At 43.8% G+C, this 21,145-nt stretch overlaps 1 long non-coding RNA gene and 2 other non-coding genes across 3 annotated transcripts; 2 read left to right on the plus strand and 1 right to left on the minus strand.

The window, feature by feature from the left end:
* Positions 1-6,653: 6,653 nt before the first annotated feature.
* Positions 6,654-6,726, plus strand: TRNAK-UUU (transfer RNA lysine (anticodon UUU)). The gene has a single exon. It is a non-coding gene; the product is annotated as a tRNA-Lys (tRNA).
* Positions 6,727-11,620: 4,894 nt separating this feature from the next.
* Positions 11,621-20,686, minus strand: LOC125102089 (uncharacterized). The gene is made up of 2 exons (XR_007128025.1): positions 20,489-20,686; positions 11,621-11,807 (listed from the first exon to the last, which is right to left on the minus strand). It is a non-coding gene; the product is annotated as an uncharacterized LOC125102089 (long non-coding RNA).
* On the plus strand, positions 12,010-12,081 carry TRNAM-CAU (transfer RNA methionine (anticodon CAU)). The gene has a single exon. It is a non-coding gene; the product is annotated as a tRNA-Met (tRNA).
* Positions 20,687-21,145: the final 459 nt, after the last annotated feature.

Consider the following 21,145-nt stretch of genomic DNA (forward strand, 5'->3'; position numbering starts at 1 on the left):
TCCTTCAGAGGTGGAGTTGGAGGCGAGGGCCATCTTTGCACGCTCCCTCTGCCTGGCCAGTGTGGACAGACGCACAGCCAGACCCTGTCGCACCAAGGCCAGGTCCCCAGCGCTCTCCATCCCTGAGGCCCCGCCAGCCCCTCGCTCAAAGCTTCCTGGCAGCTTCACTACTGCAGGGGGCCCAGCACATTCCACACAGGTCAAGTTAACTAAGTAGCCAGAGAAACACTGTGTGATTTCACTTCTCTGTGGCATCCAAAAAAAAGCAAATGAACAAACAAAACAAAACCCAGACACAGAGAACAGATTGGCAGTTGAGAGAGGGGAGGGGGTTGGAGGACGGGCGAAGGGTGTCAGTTGTATGATGAGGCAAGATAACTAGACTTAGGATCGTGGTAACTTTGTATGGTGCAAATATCAAATTATTACACAGTGCACCTGAAACTAATGTTTTCTAAACTACTGTTTTCTAAAATTTAAGCAATTTTACCTCAAAACAAACAAACCAAAAAACAAACCACGCTTCATTTAAAAACCTTATCTGCTCAGACAGTGCAGTGTTTGTGCAAAGACAGACAAATGGCTCAATGGGACAAGAAGCAGCACATTCTGTGCGTAATAACGGGAAGTAGATAGAGAAGAGTATGGAAAGGCAGGACTTTCCAATAAATTGTGCCGGCATAATTACATATCTTCATGGAAAAAAAATACACCATACATAAAAACTAATTCCTGGGGGCGCCTGGGTGGCTCAGTGGGTTAAAGCCCCTGCCTTCGGCTCAGGTCATGATCCCAGGGTCCTGGGAGGGGGCCCCACAATGGGCTCTCTGCTCAACAGGGAGTCTGCTTCCCTCTCCACCACACCCCCCACACTGCCTGCCTCTCTGCCTACTTGTAATCTCTGCTGTCAAATAAACAAATAAATCTTAAAAAAAAACAAACCAACAACTAATTCCTGGTACGTTAATGCTGAAATGTAAAAGGCAAAAGTGTAAAGCATATAGAAGAGAATATAAATAAATATACTGCAGACTTTCAGACAGGAACAGGAATAGGACACAACAGCAGGGAAAATGGACAAATTTAATGAGATTACACTTACAGATTATTTTAAGAAGGACTTGAAGAACTTGTGAAATGAAGGACTTGTTCCTCAAAAAGCAATATGAAGGGGTACCTGGGTGGCTCAGTGGGTTAAGTCTCTGCCTTCGGCTCAGGTCATGATCTCAGGGTCCTGGGATTGAGTCCTGCATTGGGCTCTCTGCTCAGCAGGGGGCCTGCTTCTCCCTCTCTGTCTGCCTCTCTGCCTACTTGTGATCTCTCTCTCTGTCAAATAAATAAATAAAATCTTTAAAAAAAAAGCACTATGAAAGGATGAATCTAAGTCACAAAATGGCAGAAGATATTTGCCACATACATAACTGACAGGACTAGCACGAGAATACGGAATACGGAAAGAGCTTCTATGACTGTGATGTCTGTGAGAGAGGACGGGAGCCTGGCCGAGAACGGTTAGCCTGCGATGTCACCAGCGTCTCTTCTGTTCACTCTGCTCTTCAGAAGCCGGTCACTGTGACCCTCAGGCAAGGAGAGGGTATTCGGACCACCTTCTGATGACAGGAGTGCCACAAAGTTTGTGGACCTATTTTATTATTTTTTAAAGATTTATTTATTTATTTGAGAGAGAGGGAGCAAGGATGAGCATGTGCTCCTGCAAGTGAGCTGGGGGAAGGGCAGGGGGAGAGAATCTTCTGGCAGACTCCCTGTGGAGCAGGCATCCCATGAAATCATGACCTGAGTCAAAACCAACATCCAGGCACCCCTGTGGACCTACTAGAAAACAACGACCTTGTCAGCAAGCAACCTTGTCAGAAATCAGGAAAACGCAAACTAATCCTGTAATTAGATGCTATGGAACTTCCACCACAATTGCTGAAATTAAAAAGACAACAAGTACTAATTATTGGCAAGGATGTGAAGTAGTGACTTTGATCACTATTCTTGAGAGTCTAAAGTGACACAGAGACTGTGGAAAATAGTTGGGCTTTAGTAAGCTGAAGATGTGCATACCCTATTGTCCTACATCTCTCCCCAAGAGAAGTAAGTGTGAGTGTACGGCAGGAAACTCGTAGGAGAATTTTTAAGTAGTGTTGTCCGTAGAGCCAACAACTGGGAACAACCGGAGTGAACATTTGCACTCACTCAGATAAACAGTGTCCAATGCTATTCAGCAGCTGACAACAGGTCTGAGCGGCAGAAAATAATACAGACGAACCTTACAAAGAGAATTTTGTGAAAGGTAGACACAAAGGAAGCATTTAAGATGATGATACTTATGTAAGTTTCAAAACCAGACAAAATTAGGTTATATTGTTGAGGGATATATGTGAACATGGTGAAATGTATTAAGGATGTAAAAAGTCAGGACCGAGTTTTTTCTTGGGGCATTGGGAGCACTTGGAGGACAGAGGTTTACAGGGAAGGGACACACACAACCTCTCGTTGTCACCACGCACCGATCACTGTCCCACATGACAGTCATATTCCTGGTTAAGCGCAGATGTTGGTTTTATTTATCCCTCTGTTATATTTCACACTAAAAATATAAAACAGCATGAAGAGAGACAAGGAAACTTCCTCTGAATGAACACATGAAGATTTCCAACCTGTATTGTGAAGTACCAAAGGCAAGGCCCGGAACAAGTGAACAAAGTTACGCGAATGTGGGTAAACTCCAGAAGGAGAGGTTGGAAGTGAAGAACAGCAGAACCTGTGGGGGATGGGGGACAAAGTGGGAACCAGGTAGGTAGGTAGGTGACAAGGGAAACGTCACTATATAATCATTTTGAACTCTGGGAGTCCATTACTATTCCCAAATACTAAACAACCAAATGAGTAAAATCTCTCAACGCAGCATTCGGAAGCCTCACAGGACGAGTCATCTTTAGAACAGTTTGCCATGCCTTGGGGCCTTGTGCCTTATACCCTTATCCTTGGACACCAGGAGCTCAGAAGTCAGGGTTTATGCTGTCGCAGCCTGAAGGTTTGGGAAGGGGATGAACTAATGATGGCGCATGCGGCTCTGCAGATGGGACTAGGGGTGTCAGGTGCTCAACCCTGCACGAGCGTTAACCCCTGCATGGGCACTGGCTAGCACGTCGGACCCTGTGATTAGACAGAAGACCCACCATCAGCCGCCCAGGTTTATACACCCAACCAGGAGCCCTATAAACAGAATCTGGAATGCTTTACCCATGAAAAGCCCATTTCTGTCCCCGTTCGGGGTTAAGCTCCTGAAATTTGCTTACACACCCTCCTGCAGAAGCCTCACTGGCCAAGTGTTTCCTATGTAAGTGACCGGCCATTCACTCAACCTTCACTCAACAAACTGTTAGTGAGTAGCTACAAGTGTGCATCTAGACACCAGGACGATAGCTGGGAACAAAATGGGCAAAAATCTCTGTCTTTGTGGAGTTTGCGTTCTTATCAGAAATTCAGACCAATGAATGAAAAATATATAAGTCTTCATAAAAAATAAAGCCGGAAGATAATAGGGATGATTCCTTAAAAAGTGTTTTTAAATGTGTTGAACAGGTAAGATTTCCCTGAGAAGGTGATATTTGAGCAAAACTCTAAAACAGGAGGAAATGAGTAAGGCATATATTGGGGGGGGGGTGGGGGGCGGGGAGAGTTTCCAGGCAGGAGCATACATGCAGCGCAGGTGAGTAGGAGTAGGAGTGGGAGGCTATGCAGCTGGGAAGGGGGAGGAGGGAGCGAGGGATGGCGGCCCAGGTCGCTGGAAGCACTTCAGCTTCCATCCTGGAATTGGAGCAGAGCCCTTGGAGAGTTTTCCACTCATTCTGTGTTTAGAACAGACAGGAAAGGGGCAAGGGGAAATAGGAACCTGGAGAGCAGGGGAGTCCATTGCCAAAATCTAGGCAAGAGGTGATGGTAGATTTCTCGTGTGATGGCAACGGAAGGAGGAAGCAAAGGTGGGGAAATGGATACATCTTGAGGGCTGAGCTGGGAGCTGGGCTCTAGGATCGGAGCCAAAGAGCATCTTCAGCTGGAACGGCTGCTTCTTGAGATGGGGAAGATGGGGAAGGAGCCAGGCTGGGGGGAAGGCCAGGAGTTCAGGTTTTGACAAGGTTAGGTATAAATTCCCGCGAAGAAGGCAGGCGCATAAGTGAATGTGGAGCTTGAGGGAGCAGCCCACGACGGAAAGAGACATTTGCTTGTACGTGATGCTGAAGGACTGAGCCCTGAGCATGCCAGCGGTCAGGGAGGGAACATACAAGAGAGTGATAATACGACACGCAGTAAGTACTATTCATCAAACTGAGACAATCTCAGGAATCCTGGGATATTCCAGGAGCTTCAAAAGCTGGTCTTGAGGAGTCAGCAAAAGCTTCTAGAAGGAGGTCATGGGTAACATAGGAACTGAGATCCAAAGAACAAGTAGGGACTGGCAAATGGAAAAGGGGGCAGGAATTCGAGGGCAGCCGGCCCTGCCAAGTGGGAAAGCAGGAGAGGACATGCGACAACAGGAATCTCACTGTCCCTGTGAGTTCCAGCCTCTCTGTCACGCTGTCCATCAGAGGATTGGGGAAGTTGCACTGGAGAGGTTTAAAATCCGGATTTGGTAGGCAGTATTTTATAGCCTCCAGTCAGGTGTGTGCAGAGTGCAGCTCTCACGGGGCACGGGGCCGTGTAATTCCTGGACCATTCCAGGGCCATACTGGCTTTGGGAAGTGGGTTCAGGATCTGCATCCTGGGTGGATTGGGAAGGCATGAACTTGGAGGAGCTGCTGGAACCACCTGCTTTTCAAGGGGACCGGGTTTCAAGAGGCTGAGGAAAGGGAGGAGGAATGAACGAGGAAGGACAAAGGAAAAAGAGGCTGGGAAAGGAATGAAACCACCTTCACACTAGAAACACTAATTGTGATACTGGAATCGCATGTTAGCGGGGATACACCTGCCTTGGGGTCTGGAGATCAACAAGTCAAAGCCGTCCTTGACTGTGAGGTTTATAAGCAACTTCTGCTGAACTCTATCCAAACAGTTTAACTAAATCTACTTCTAGATCTTTCCTACTTAATTAAACAGGGTGACAGAAAATTCGCCTTCTGAGAATCAGTCTGCCAGGGAAGTACAGCTCTAAATCCCACATTCTCACCTTTCTCGGAAAAATCTCACCCTTCTCCTGGTAAATTAAGACATTTCTGTAAACAAAGACTCATCTGACTGTGGCACATTGGCCTGAATTTGTGGAAACGCTGTCCTTGTGGATTCCCAGTGTGGGAGCAATTTGAAATACTGAGTCAGAGACGCCTCCTTCAGCTGAGGTGGCCTCTTATGGCATTTCATTGTGGGGGCCGTAACTGAGGGAAAACAAATTCTACATTCACATCCATTACATCTTCCAGGAAAGGGGGTCTTCAAATTATCTATTACTTTGCACTGCAGGTAGATGCAAATACAACCCAATCCATAAGAAGTATTCTTTAAAGATTTGATTTATTTATTTAACAGACAGAGATCACAAGTAGGCAGAGAGAGAGAGAGGAGGAAGCAGGCTCTCTGCAGAGAGCCCGACACGGGGCTCGATCCCAAGACCCCAGGATCATGACCTGAGCCAAAAGCAGAGGCTTTAACCCACTGAGCCACCCCGGTGCCCCCATAAGAAGTATTCTTAACATAGATTTGGGGTCACAGGAAATAATGTCAGCTTTCAATGTTTATACTTGTATTGGATACCTAAAAGTATGGTAGGAATATCAAGAAAGACTAAATACAAAATGACAATATTGAGATAAAAAAATCTATGGGAGACACAGAATGGAAATAACAAATTCAAGGAGATAAAGGATCAATGCAAAATCTTCCATAGAAGATTAAAGAAGGGGTCTCTCTCTCTATCTGTCTCCCTCCCTCTCTCTCTCTCTCTCTCTCAATGGATATTGCTAAGTATTAAATTACTGAGCTTTTTAGATTCCTTTGATACAAGTCACAATACCCTTTAGAAGAATTTGAACATGTGAAGGAAAACGTTACATGTCCAGGGAAAATTGTAAGAGGAAATATCAAGTTGTCAAAATTCCCTTAGGGGTTCAGAACATCAGTGAAATGTGCAACATCGGGCCACTCATGGTCACCAGACATCTCCCTTCCTTTTTAACGTCTTGCTTTTATCTTGCACCAAGAAAAAAATTGGTAGATGTTACCAAATTTGGCAGATTCTTACCATTGTTCTCCATTGGTTGCTTTCCAAGTTTCTTGTCTTGTTTTTTTATTATTCATTTATATTTTTGTTGTTTCTTTGTTCCTCTGTGTTTCATTTTTGGTTATTTCTTGGTGCCCAGTAAATGAGAGCTGACAGATTTCACTACGCATTCCATAAATATTTACTGGGAGCCATCTGCTGGTTTCTTCTGTTTATTTTTCCTTTCTACAAGTACCCAAACAAGGATTGTTTTCTTGATGCCATTTACATTCCTTCTCTACCTATCTACAGAAAACATAAACAAGGGCTGGATGCATTGACTACAGAGGTTAAACACCTGCTCAGTTGCCTTTCCCGAATGCAAAGATGAATCTGCCACAGTATTAAGCTTGATCCTATTTATGCACCTGGAGGAGGAACCCTTTCTGGAGCCTGGGTAGCTCAGTTGGCAGAGCATCAGACTTTTAATCTGAGGGTCCAGGGTTCAAGTCCCTGTCCAGGCACTGTGGTCCTTGCCTTCCCTGGGTCTGAGAATTGTCAAGTTTTGTCTTTTAAAAAAAGAAATTTGGGTTCCACTTTGACGACTTTTACCTGATGGAGTGAGAAAACACCAAAAAGTCAGTCACCTGCAACCTTAACCAAAGTAGCTGAGATCTGCTATTCTCTTCCAAGCAGAAAAGGACTTCAGTGCTTCTTAATAGAGATTTCCCCAGGAGCACAGTACAAAGGCTTACAGCCCAAGGAGTGTAAGAAAGCTATCCCTCCAGACTAGGGTGTTTTTGAAAAGGATCTGGAAACGATACTTATTGAGTGAAGTGTTCGCTGTGTCAAAACCTGGGACCTTTAGATCTTCAGTCCTTCACACTCACAACTGAGCTTCTTGGCAGATGGGGAGAGCTGTCTGCCAAGTCCTGGTGATGTCACATTCAAATATGAGACAAAAGGTGCCGCGTTACTTGACAGACACTGCAGTAAGGTCTTGGGTGAAATACTCAGCATCCCCAGAAACACGGATACTTTGCTGTTCATTTCCGCAGTTTGGGCCAATTGTGAGTTGGTGGTGCAGACTGCTCAGTGGCTTGTACTTTTCTCTAGAAACGTACATTTCCCCTCCCTCTCTGCCTAAGGATTGTACTTCCCATTTCCTTTGAAGACGGTATGATGGTTTACATAGAAAATCCCAAGGACCCAAAAACAAACAAAATCCTCTTAGAACAATTATGTGTGTTCAGCAAAGTCACAGAATACAAGATCAAAATGCAAAAATCAATTGTATTTCTGGACACCAGCAATAAACATGTGGGCACCAGAACTAAAATACAGTTCCACATATATTGCTTAAAAAGATAACTTAGAAGCAAATCTATTGGAACATGGACGTGCTGAGAAACACAAAACCACAAAAAGCTGATGAAAGAAATTGAGGACCTAAATAAATAGAGAGATATTCTGTGTCCATTGATTGAAGACTCAGATAGGTCAAGTCTTATCAAAGTTAGATACAGGTTTAACAAAATTCCTATCAAAATCCAGGTGAGTTATTTTTGTAGATATGAACCTGACTATTCTAAAATCTATATGGAAAGGTAAATGAGTTAGAATAAGACAAATTTTGAGAAAAAGAGAAAGTAGAAGAAATCACTCTTATTATTTCAAGATGTTTGACAGACACAGTAATAAAGACTGTACATTACTGGCAGAAGGATAGACATACAAGTCAGTGAGACAGTACAGAGAACCCCAAAATCGCCACATACATTATAGCCGAGTTATTTCTGACAAAAGTACAAAAGCAATTTAGTAGAGGGAGGAAATCTTAGTCTTTTCAAAAAAATGGTGGAGAAATTTGATATCCCTAGACAAAAAAGAAAAAAAGGCATTAATCTCAACCTAAACCTCACACTCTATTAAAAAATTAACTGGAAACGATAGATTGAAAGTAAAAGATAAATGTATACAACTTCTAGGAAAAAAAATAAGAAAATTTGGAGGACCTCAGCTCAGAGAATTATAGACATGACACCAAAAACACACCCATAAAAGACAAATTTGACCAACTGAATTTCATTAAAATCAACAACTTTTGCTCTGCAGAGGACCCTCTTAAGAGGGTAAAAAGGTAAGTTACAGATGGGAGAAAATGTTTGTAAACCACACATCTGGCAAAATATTCTATTCACAGTAGAATATACAAAGAACTCTCAAAACTCAACATTAAAGCAACAGTTGGAAAATGGGCAAAAGACACGAAGAGACATTTCACCAAAGAGGATATACCAACAGCACATGAAAAGATGTGCAATAACACTACTCAGGTAGGAAATGCGAATTAAGACCATAATGAGGTATCACTGCACATCTGTTAGAAGAGGTAAAAGAACAAATTTAAAAAAAAAAGATTTTATTTATTATTTGACGGAGAGATAGAGAGCACAAATAGACAGAGCAGCAGGCAAAGGGAAAAGCAGAATCCCCACTGAGCAGGGAGCCCCAATATGGGACTCGATCCTAGGACCCTAGGAGAATGACCCAAGCTGAAGGCAGATGCTTAACCGACTGAGCCACCAGGCACCCAAATGAACAAGCCTTGTTTGACACTGCCTATGGCTGGATACGACGCAGCGACTCTGCATCTGTCACCCATGGCTGATGGGAATGGGAGATGGTGCAGCCACTTGAGAAAGCAGTTTGGCAGTTTCTTAAAGAAACTACACATAACACTCACTCTACGATCCAGCAATTCCATTGCTTGGCATCCATCCCAGAACAATGAAAACTTAGGTCCACAGAACCATGCACTATTCTTCAGAGACACCTTATTTGTAACAGCCCAAACTCGAAACAACCAGCAGATCCCTCAGCGGGTGACTGCTTACACCAACTGTGGTATCTATTCCGTGAAATACAGCTCAGCAGTAAAAATCATGAGTGAACCAGTGATATACGCAACCATTTAGATGGATCTCAAGGGCACTGTGCTAGATGAAAAAAGCCAATCTTAAAAGGTCACATACTTTTTGAGATCCATGTATATATATCAGTCTCAAAATGACATTCCAGGGAGGAAAAACAGATGGGTGATGACCAGAAGTGAAGGATGGTAGGGAGCAGTGGGTGGGTGTCAGTATGGAGAGAGCATGAGAGAGATTATTTGTGGTAACACAGTGGTTTCGTATCTTGGTTGCAGTGGTGGTTACACAAATCTACGCATACAACAAAGTGACAGAATGATAGAATCACACACACACACACACACACACACACACAGAGCAACCGAAGGTGAGAAGTACTCATCCTAGGGAAAGTGTGAGGGAAATTAATACACAAGCATCTTTGAGGTATTCACAGAAAACGGAGGGTGGGTGGCATCTATCCAAAGCCTTTGGGTTTATTGATCCTGCCATTTGCACAAAAGCTTGAAGAAGGCATGGGGGGGGGGGTGTAAATCCTATAGATATATGAGGTAAGAATTCTTTAAGTAGAGGGAACCATCAGAACAACATATTGGATGCAAAAATCCTTCAGGAGATGAAGGGGAAAAGAAAGCACCTCACAAACGTACAGAGGTGGAAAAAGCTGAACCAGAGAGGACTTCTTTAGACTGCCCAATATTCCTTCACCCACTGCGGGAATAAACACGCAGAGAGGCACACAGGGTATAGACTCTCAGAGAGTTAACACGGTTACTGTGTCATACCAAAAAGAAAAGCTGGTGGAAACCAACCTTTTCCTTAACTCTTTGACTGCTGGTCCCGCCCTCAGAAAAAGGTCACTGTCTTCCACTCCATTATCCCACCCCAGAGTGACAAGGCATTTCTAATACCATTATAAAGGCGACAGTGTTTTTCAGTCCATCCTGTGTCTCAGAAGTGAATGAGTGTAAAGTCAATATTTTGGAAAAAGGTCAAGGCTGGTATTTTAATAAATGAAATAGAATACAATAGGAACAGGAAATATCAGAATGGACCCATGTAGTAAAATGTTGTGTGGTGGAGTTCGGTTTCTCTCTCTAGATGGATGCAATTAAATATACTCTCTATAGAGACACATACTTGTTTTCATACGGTAGTAAGCTGTGACTTAAAATATATTTCTGACTCCGGGTTGCAGTCAGAAATATGTGTAATAACTGCTTTTTGAGAGAATACAGCATCTTTTGAAGATGGCGGCATCTCCACGGGATGAGGAAGATCTTGGAGGGTAAAAAGCCCGAGAGGAGGAATCACGTTTCGTCTTGCATCCCGAGTATTCCTGGGGGCTTAAGGGGAACAGGTTGCCCGCGGTCTGGTTCCTGCCTCTGGGCTCCCTCCTTTTTCACGTGCATCTGGGGAAACAAATCTGAATTTCACACCACCCTCGTCCCCGTCTTGGCCTGAGGAAATCTGCGCCAATGGAAGCTCCGTCCCACCCCGACCGCGGTAAGAAGGCCCAAACGAAAGGCCCTTTGAAGGGAGGGCCTCCCGGGAAGCGAGGGAAACCTGAAATGGGCCGAAGTGACTAGCGATGTTTCTCCGTCTGCCTCCGCGAGGGGACGCTGGAGTCTGGGAGCTGCCCCGCTCCGGAGGCCGCGGCCGGAGCAGCAGGAGCGGGGCGCGCGAGGGGTGCGCACCCCGGCTCAGCCCGGGGAACGGCGGTGCGCAACCTCCCCCGCCGACCCGCACCCCCTGGGTTGTGCTGTGCGCGTCCCGGCTCTGCCCCGGGAAGGGCCGCATGCGCCCCAGATCTGTCTGTAGAAAGGCCGCGTGCCCCCAGCTCTGTCCCGGGAAGGGCAGTGCGCAACGTCCCCCACCGGCCTGCGCCCGCTGGGCTGTGCTGTGCGCGCCCCGGGGAAGGGCCGGGTGCGCCCGTTCTGCACCGGGAAGGGCTTTGCGCGCGGCGGGGAATCGGAGCGGGATCGTCGCCTGGGCCCGCCGCTGCGCTCACCACTCTTCCCCAGAGTAAAACGCCGCAGAGGCCGCTCCCTCAGTGTAACCGCGGACGGGGAAACGGAGCGAAGGGAGACACCAGCGTGCAAGCCACCGCCTAGCCGTGCGGCTGAGCGAGCTCCCCGACGCGCGGCATCCTCGAGTTGACCTTGGTAAAGAGAAGAGGTCCACAGTGGTGCAGACGGGCCCTAGCACCGAGCGTCCTCACAGACGCAGCGACAAACGGGGGCTGGTGTTCGGGGACGTCCTAACGAGTTCTGCTCTCTCATAAAAGCCACAGGAAATGGAAGCCCCTATCTTTATTAGTCTCTTATTTTTTCTCTCTGTCACAACGGCTGCAAACGAGGTCCAACTGACATTGCGGCCACCATGTAATCACTTGAGCTGTAAGTTGGGTTCATTCCCTTTATTCCGGGCGCATCGTCCTTGTGGAAGTCTGCGGCCTTGCAAGCAAATACAAAACTTTTTAAAAAAAATCCAAACAATTGTCCTTGAGACTTCTGGAGAGGAAGCAAGCGCTGCGGTCAACACGATTCCTCTCTCACTGATGGTGGTTCAGGGTCGTCTCCGGCTGCTCGGATTCCGCCCAAAAAGGCTCTACCGGGTTTTTCTTGGCTCGCTCTTCCTCGGCTCTCCGAGCGAAGAGCCGCTCCAGAAAGCTAATAAAATTAAGAGAGAAAAAAAAAAAAATTCCCGAGCTTGGACACTCTTTTGGCAGGTTGGAAAAGCGCAGCCCGGGAGGGGACGGCCCTTGGCCACCTGGTCGTGAGAAGGGAAGGAGTTAGGGGAAAAGGATCATTTTCCCAGCGTGGAAAACGTGATCCTCATCATTAATAGAAAAAACAAAAGCCAAAAGACGCAAGCAGAGTGGCGCAGCGGAAGCGTGCTGGGCCCATAACCCAGAGGTCGATGGATCGAAACCATCCTCTGCTAGGAAGCTTTTATGCCTGCTTCCCCCGTGCTAAGTTTTATTCATTAGGCTATGACAAAAGCATAAACGAGCTCCTAGATCTTTCATATCCTCCTCTACTTTGGATTCCTCTTCCCCAGCTTTCTTTGAAATTATGATGTCTCCCGGAAGACAATTCTCAAAGGTTTCTACCAATCTGAAGTTCCCGGAACTGTAAAATTCTTTCCATCCAGGGTGTCCAATAAAGAAGTCGTTGGAGTATTCCTTCAGCTGAGGTGGTCTTACAGAGAAGGAGGTGACAAACTCTGTATTTACTTCTGTTACATCTTCCAGTAAGGGGGTTTTCAAATTTATTATCTACTTGTGATTTTTTTTAAAGATTTTGTTTATTTATTTTGACAGAGACAGAGATCACAAATAGAGAGGCTGGCAGAGAGCGGGGAGGGGAGCAGGTGACCCCAGACCGATATGATTTAAATGTTATATTCTGAGACCTCTGGGGCCTCTTGAGAAATGGTGAGTGTGTTTTGCGCATGGAATAGACGTAGATCCTTGGTGGCCAGAGGCCAGGCTCTGGAGGAAGCCTCCAAGATGACCGCCAATGATCTTTATCTCTTGATATTCATGCCCTTGCATAGCTTTATAGGTCATTGTATCAGGGATGGTCTTTTGTGACCAAACTTATGTGATGGATCTGGCTCAATGGGAAGCCAGTCGTTAAGCCTGGAGCAGCCCTATGGGGGGGTGGGTATGAGGAAGGGAGACTTCCTGCCAACACCTCCTGGAGCCCGAGGCCCAGGATCCTCCAGCCACCGTCAAACACTGAGATGACTAGAGCTCTAGCTGTCTTCTTGTTTGCAACCTCGTGAGAAACCATGAGCTGGAACTACCCAGATAAGACATTCCTCAATTTCAGACCTCTAGACACCATGAAATAATGTTGTTTTTTCTAAACCACTGAATTTGGAGTTGTTAGAGAAATGAGTAATACAAAGCTCAAACTATGTTTGGGACTCAGGGCTCCCTGAACTACTCAGGAAATGCATCCAGGATGCCCATGGACTCAGAGGTGCACTGTGGGGGCTCTGGCTTCTCAGGACCGGGATGTTTTCCATTTCTTTTACCCCACAGCTTTCCTAAGGGACAAGAGCATTTTCCCTGCAGTTCAACCCTCCGAGTGAGAGTTGAGTTTCCTCTCTAGGTCATCATTAATGATAATATAGGGTTGTTCTCCATTTTGAGGGGCTCCCAATGACATCACTTTGCCTCAAGGTAGCAACTGCCAAAACGGAAGTGCAATTTTGCCTCCCCGAGTAAGCACTCTAAGAGCTACCAGGCTGAGCTGCTCTATGTTCTTTTCCTTCTAGGCTCTTTTTCTATGTGTCCCTTAGGCCTCTTTAATGTTACTTATTGTCATTTTCTAACATGAATTCTTTTTTTTTTCTTTTTTAATTTTATTTAAGTCATCTCTATACCCAACATGGGGCTCAAACTCATGACCCCAAGATGAAGAGTCACAGGTACTTCCAGCTAAATCAACCAGGTGTCCTTCTATCATGAGCTCTTACAGAACTGATTAAGAGCATACATATTGATTTATAACATTCTTAAGCTTTTAAAGAGTGGATTTATAACTTTTTAAATCACACACATCATAAGAATGTAGGTCAATAAATTTCCACACAGAAAACCCACAAGTAAGCTCCATCTAGTTCAAGAAGTAAAATACTGCCAACACCTCAGAGACAACCATTGTCTACCTGTAAGTCACTTTTCTCTGAAAAGGAACCATCATCCTAACTTCTTTTCATTTTGTTGGGTAGGCCCCATGCATGGAGCCCAGTGCAGGACTTGAATTCATAGGCCCTGAACTTGATTTTACCATGTAGTAACATTTAAAAAATTTTTACTACATTAGAATTTTTTATTGATGTAGTTTCTGTTGTTAGAATTTCTATGTACATTATATTGTATGTTCTCATCTACAATGTGCTCTTTTATTCTTGATGAGACTTTCTTAGATTGACTCTAAAGGGATTAATTGTTTCCAAATTTTTATCTAGGGGTAATCAGGACTACTGTCTACAGTCATAAGGATTCTAAAACCATGCTCTCCTGCAATTAAAATATCTTTTATCGGTATTTTTTAGATGCAAGAGAAATCCCCATCGTAAACAAGTGGAAATGATCATATTTGAAATGACACAGGTAGATCTGGAAATTCTATTGTCATATGAATACTAATGATGTTCTCCAGCATCAGGTTTTTCTCATATACAGAGCCCATATGAATGGAAAGACCTGAGTTAGTACCATAGAAGAAAACAAAACAGCTCACTAGCAAGAGGACAGTACGGGTGGCTTTTTGTCTCTGGAAAAGACTGTGGAGAGAGGCTGGGACTGTAGATAAGCATGGCTGTCTTGTGACGCCTGAACAGGACAATCGCCATGCAGAAACTGGTCTAAATCATGAAGAACAAAAAGAAGAAATCGTGCATAAACATGACACTTTGAGATAACACTGCATAATGGTATGTGAGCTATCTTATTTTACAGAACATCAGAGAATACACAGGTCCAAGATCAGTGGAAGTGCCAGTAGCAGGAGAACTTATAGTCACCCACATGTTGATTAGCCCATTGCTTATCCAGGAAATAAATGAACAAGGGCAGAACGTGTGTGAAGATTCTGGGCTTGAACTGTGCCCACCTGGAATGAGCGGGACTGATAATAATGACCTGAGATGGACTTAGTAGCGAAGAAGTGCAAATACAAGCCCTCCGTGTCACTGCTCTACAACCAATGTCCTCCAAAATATTTCTAATTCCAAAGGATGTCATCATATACGGGGCCCCTACCATCAGCCAAAGTTAGGTGAGTGAGAATCACATCTAATGACTTTTTCTGATGAAGCTGAATGAATAAAATGTGCATATATATAATGAATGGCAGGAAGTTGCCCATGAATCCAATGCCAGTTTGAAAGAGAACTAAAATTCCCCAAATTGCTTCAGTTGAAAACAAAACATTCATGGCTTTTTCTGGAACTTGACACTGAAGCAGCATAGCTTAAAGAGTCCCATTAAGTGTATTTCAAATATGAAACTTAGCCACTGAGGCCTCAGAACGAAGGTTCAAATGCTCAACTGTCCGAGGAATTCATAGCGCATCTGTGACACTTGCAGAGGCTGGACACCGCATACTGTTCGAATGTCTGCAGAAGAGTCTAGGGTTATGAGCAGTTGAGCTCCATGCGCCTACTTTTACCATTGTTCTAGGCCGTTTTCCAGGAAAATTTTGCATGTAATAAAAAGCAAATTTTCTTCCAATTCTAATATTGTTTTTTAATTGTAAACTCCTAGTTTTAATTATTTTGTCCTTTTTATGGACAGCAATCCTTGTAACTAACAACAGCAGTACATGGAGAGAATCCCACTTTTCAGAAGGATAATTGCCACACACTATTCTTTGACGAATCATAAAACATATTTAGAGCACACATTTAATAAGTACTGAATAGTTTCTGCTGTTAAAATGCTAATTTTGCTTGTTATGAAAAACATCCTTTGCTTAGGGAACATATTTAGTATGTTTACAGATATAGTGAGGGTTAATCAGATGCCTTAAGGAGGTGCTAAAAAATATGCTCAAAATAAGATGAAACCAGAGAGGGAGATAATCCATAAGGGACTTTTTTTTTTAAAAGATTTTATTTATTTATTTGTTCGAGAGAGAGAGAGAGAGCATGAGCACAGGCAGACAGAGTGGTAGGCAGAGGCAGAGGGAGAAGCAGGCTCCCCGCCGAGCAAGGAGCCCGATGTGGGACTCAATCCCAGGACGCTGGGATCATGACCTGAGCCGAAGGCAGCTGCCCAACCAACTGAGCCACCCAGGCGTCCCTCCATAAGGGACTCTTAACTATAGGAAACAAACTGAGCGCTGCTGGAGGCCAAAGAGGCCGGGGAAGGGGTAACTGGGGGATGGGCATTAGGGAGGGCATGTGATGTACTGAGCATGCAGTGTTACATAAGACTGATGACTCACTGACCTCTACCTTTGAAAGTAATAATACACTACATGTTAATTAACCGAATTTAAGTAAAATAAAATTAAAAAACAAAACAAATTTGCTTTCCAGTCAGGCCACAGGGACGACAAAGTCTCTATCATTTAATTAACAAACAGCCCTTCTCCAGACACTGAATTACCACCTAGCAATTCCATAACTATCCTTTTTTTTTTTAAAGATTATTTATTTATTTATTTATTTGACAGAGAGAGAGAGAGAAAGAGAGGGAACACAGCAGGGGGAGTGGGAGAGGGAGAAGCAGGCCTCCTGCTGAGCAGGGAGCCCTACTGGGATTGGGGGGGCCCCCTCGATTCCCGGGATCCTGACCTAAGCTGAAGGCAGAAGCTTAATGACTGAACCACCCAGGCGCCCTGTAACTATCCCTTTTTAAGGACAATGTATATGTAGAAATCTTAACTTAAAAAATTATGTCCTTTTTGGGTTTTTTTTTTCATTCTCTTCTTTTAAAATCTATTCCTGCCTTTTCCATAAAATTCCTTCAACAGTAAGAGTTTTCCTAAATATCTATCGACCAGCACTTGTCTGAGACTTTGTCCGACACTTCATTCACTCTTCCTCATAGCCATGTGAAGTACACAGCTCCCACGGGTTCTGCCCTCGCTCCATGCTCTTTCCTAGCAATCCCATTTACTCCAATGATTTCAACTTCAACCGAAATATCCTCTATGCCCAGGGCTACCTGGCAGTCTCAGAGTGTAACTCCTGATCTTGGGGCTCTGGGTTCAGGCACCACCTTGGGTGTAGAGATTACTCAAAACTAAAATCTTAAGAAAAAGTATCCTGAACATCTAAAGCAAGAGAAATTACATGTGGAGAGCCTTGAGTTTGGACAATCCCATCATGTTTAGGAACTTGTAGTGGCTCATTATTATCTGGTAATGGCTTCAACCCAACACCTTCCTCCTGAATTCTAGGACTACTGACCACAGACACACACTCGCAAACCTTTCCCAAACTCTGCTCATGAGTTCATACTCCAGATTTGTTTTTCCACTCTCACGAATTAGCTTTGAGTTTAGAGCCGAAAGTAGTATTATTTTAAGATTTTAGGGGCATCTGGGTGGCTCAGTGGGTTAAAGCCTCTGCCTTCAGCTCAGGTCATGATCCCAGGGTCCTGGGATTGAGTCCCGCATCCGGCTCACCAGGGAGCCTGCTTCACTTCCTCTCTCTCTCTCTCTCTCTCTCTGCCTCTCTGCCTACTTGTGATCTCTGTCTATCAAATAAATAAATAAAATCTTTAAACTGAAAATTAAAAAAAAAAGATTTTTTATAACTCCTACTTCCCAGTCAAAGAAATGTCATATTGATTCTATTCCCCACATATAAGCACTGTATCCCTCCCTGGCTCATTCTTCCACATTTTTTTTTAAAGATTTTATTTATTTATTTGAGACACAGAGAGAGCACGAGTGGAGGAGAGAAGTAAAGTCCCCACTGAGCAGGAAACCCGACATAGGCTCTACATGAGGCTCCATCCTGGGACCCTGAGGTCACGATCTGAGCCAAAGGCAGACCCTGAACCGGTTGAGCCCCCCAGGCACCCCATCCCCATTTATTTTTTAACTCATGCCTTGAAAATCTCTTTTGTGGTACACTTATAATTAGTTCAATTTTCTTGCTCAACTTTGCCATTCAACTCTTTTACTATGTGGAAAATAATTGTGTTTGATTGTGTCACACCCTTGCTTAAAACTAATCCAGAATAAGGCCAAAAAGGGGTGGGCGGAGAGAAACAAATAACAAGGGGGATGAATAGAAAAACCCCAAGATGGTAGCGTTATAGCCACCTAAATTACAAATTACATAAATCAAATGTGAGTAGGCTAAGCATAACAATTAAAAGGTATAGGTTGTCAGACAAGACCAAAAAAAAGGAAAAAAGCAAGAGTCTGTTATAATCCGCCTGCATAAAATGTGCTTTACAGATAAAGACACAGGAGAGGCATCACGGAAATGTCAGAGCTGGGGGCTCCAAGAATCACTCCCTCCCTGGGAGCAACCATGGCCAACCACTGGCAACAATGAACAGAACCAACATTTTTGGAAATCTGAAATCTAACAGAAAACTTGCAGGGACCAGGGGAGCGCTTAATGAGAAAAAGAGTCCTTGATTTTCTAAGAAAGTATTATGGCCCTTCTGCCTACCCACCTACCATCCCACCTTCCCCAGCTTCCCCATTGGACCGCTCTCTGTACTCCTGGGGTGGCTTGTTGAAATGAAGGGGGAGGCAATACAGACTACATGTTAAAATACAGTTTGTGGTTTTGCGTTTTGACCTGTTTGGTGGTTCTCTGAGAGAATGGCACAGAGACCTTTGTTTGCAACAGTCCCCTCAAGATGGAGCACCATTCAGGGTGGCATTTGTTGAAAGTATTTAAAAATACACATTAGCAGACAAACCATAAGTGACTCTTAATCTCACAAAACAAACTGAGGGTTGATGGGGGGAGGGGGGTTGGGAGAGGCGGGGTGGGGTTATGGACATTGGGGAGGGTATGTGCTATGGTGAGTGCTGTGAAGTGTGTAAACCTGGCAATTCGCAGACCTGTACCCCTGGGGATAAAAATATATGTTTATAAAAAATAAAATGAAAAAAAAATACACATTAGCTAAAGCTGCTCAGGAAAGGTGAATATATATATATATATATATATATATATAGAGAGAGAGAGAGAGAGAGAGAAGATTGACAGAATTATTAGAAGTATGATTAAAATAAAACTGGAAATCTTGTTTAACACACAAGGATTAAAAAGTAATATAAAATATTTAATAAAGGATAAGCATACATAAAGAGGGAAAAGAAGAAATTAAGGAGGATGAGAGGAAAGAGGAGTAAGAATAAAGAAAGAGAAAATAAAAATGAAACATATAAATCCGTGAAGGAAAAGTGTAAAATAAGAAATAAACGCTATGGTAATGGGAAAAATGAAACTCAAAGAAGATACAGTATGAGGAAAAAGGAGAATGCTAGAATTTGAAGAATTATGTGGAAAAAAATTTTTAAAGGCTATCAGAGAGAAGAAGAATAAAAGTTCCACACATTTACTTGCGAAATCAGAGAAAAGCAGAAGCACTTATGGATGTTAGAGATCTAGTTACAGGAGAAAGGAGGATGGCTCTGTACACAAGTGGTTGTAAAAAGCATAAAGAGAATGTGTAAAATATCTGGGAAGTATGCAAAACACTTAAATGAGAAATAAACGGGGGCAGAATAAAGATGAACAGAACGGAAAGCAGAGGGAAACAAGAGAAGTTATAACAGAAGGCAGGTGACCCAGCAAAGGAGATTGAGAATCAGATCTTTTAAGGAAGTCACTTAATGTATCAAGTACAGAGAAGAGCAGAACAATAAAAAAAATATTAGAGGGATGTAATGAATGGAATTAAGTAAAGCTTGAGCAAAATGATAAATGCCAAAATAGATTTAAAATGTGAAAGGATGGGGCACCTGGCTGGCTCGGCTGGGGGAGCCTGTAACTCTTGATCTCAGGATTATGAGTTCAAGCCCCACGTTGGGTGTCCAGATGACTTAAAATAAGTAGAAAATAACAAAACGCAGAATATTATTTTTTAAATAAATGAATAAAATAAAAAATAAAATACAATGTGAGAGGAATCAAGAAAACAAATAACGTGAAAGTGTTAACTGAAACTTGAGTAGATTTAAACACAGGAAGTGCATTATAGGGATAAGAGAAGATTACTGAGGTATTTAATAAATACTTGTTTAGCACTTATTCTGCATAGAGCAGTGTCCTAATACTTTACAGATACGTTAGTTCTCACAAAGTCCATGAGATACGTACAATAATTCTTTCTAATTTATAGACAGGGACCAAAGGGACTGAGAAACCAGCGAGGAACTGAACCAGTTCCGCTGCTGGAACTGAACTGACCCCAGGCAGCTGCTCACATCCATCCACGCTGCCGGCCGCTGTAAGCAAGTAGCAGAAAAGAAAAAGAGAAATAAAGAAAGGGAGAAAAAAATAAAGCGAAAACAAAAAGAAAAAGAATCAGTGTTTGGTACACCCAAGTTAGTAAGCGCTAACACTGAAATAGCAGGAGAAAAATGTGAGGGTAGAGTACATTAATTTGGGAAAGGGACGGATTGATGAGGGTTGTGTGGACTAATAAACTCGCAGGGCCCAGCACAAGATGCAAACACAGGGCCTCTCAGGGAAAAGCATTAGGAATTTCAAGATGAGGACAGCAAAGCAATAAGCCAAACACAGGGCTGGACCCATGAAGCTGACGCTAAATGGGAATAAGAAAAGCTTCCAGCGGCCTTAAGCCTCCCTCAAATTCTCAGAGCAGAAGGCTTTGGAGAAAACTCACCAAAGGAGGCTTCCGCTGCCCTCGCTGCGGACAGACAGACGCTCTCTCAAGCTGTGCAGGGCAGCCCAGACTGCTCGGTGCACTCACAGACAAGGCTGGGCCTCGCTTGGACTTGTCATCCTTGGGGAACGTGTCTCTGCGGAGTGGATTTGCCCTGATGTGTCCAGAGGAGCCACAGACTGCTTTCCAGACACCACGTCTTCCTGGCAAATAGAATCATTAATTAAAATTGGAAGGTTCACACCTGGGCACACATGCTTTTTTCCAACACAAATGAGGCACGCCCTACCGTATTCCCCAGGGCTGCAGGACTCTGATCTGACTCAGCCACGAATTTCACTCAGCAGCTTTCCTCTTACGTGGGCCTCCCTGCAGCTTCCCAGGGAATTTTTCTCCCTAGAAAACTGCTGTGACAGCAGAACATTTCGAGTGGGTTTATATTTCTGAAGTTGTATTAAAAAGCAAGCTGAAACGCTGTTTCTTTCCACGAGCTAACCCCCAAATGGTAATAGCATCCCTATTACCTGTATTAGTTGATATGTATAAGGTGACCTACTTAGGATTGAAAATTTTTTATTGTATTTTAATTGCCTTCAGCAACATAAGATTTAATATGATGCAGTATATTTCACTGTGAGAATGGGAACGCCTACAACT

Source organism: Lutra lutra, chromosome 6 (assembly GCF_902655055.1).
Source record: "Lutra lutra chromosome 6, mLutLut1.2, whole genome shotgun sequence".
Lineage (NCBI taxonomy): Eukaryota > Metazoa > Chordata > Mammalia > Carnivora > Mustelidae > Lutra > Lutra lutra.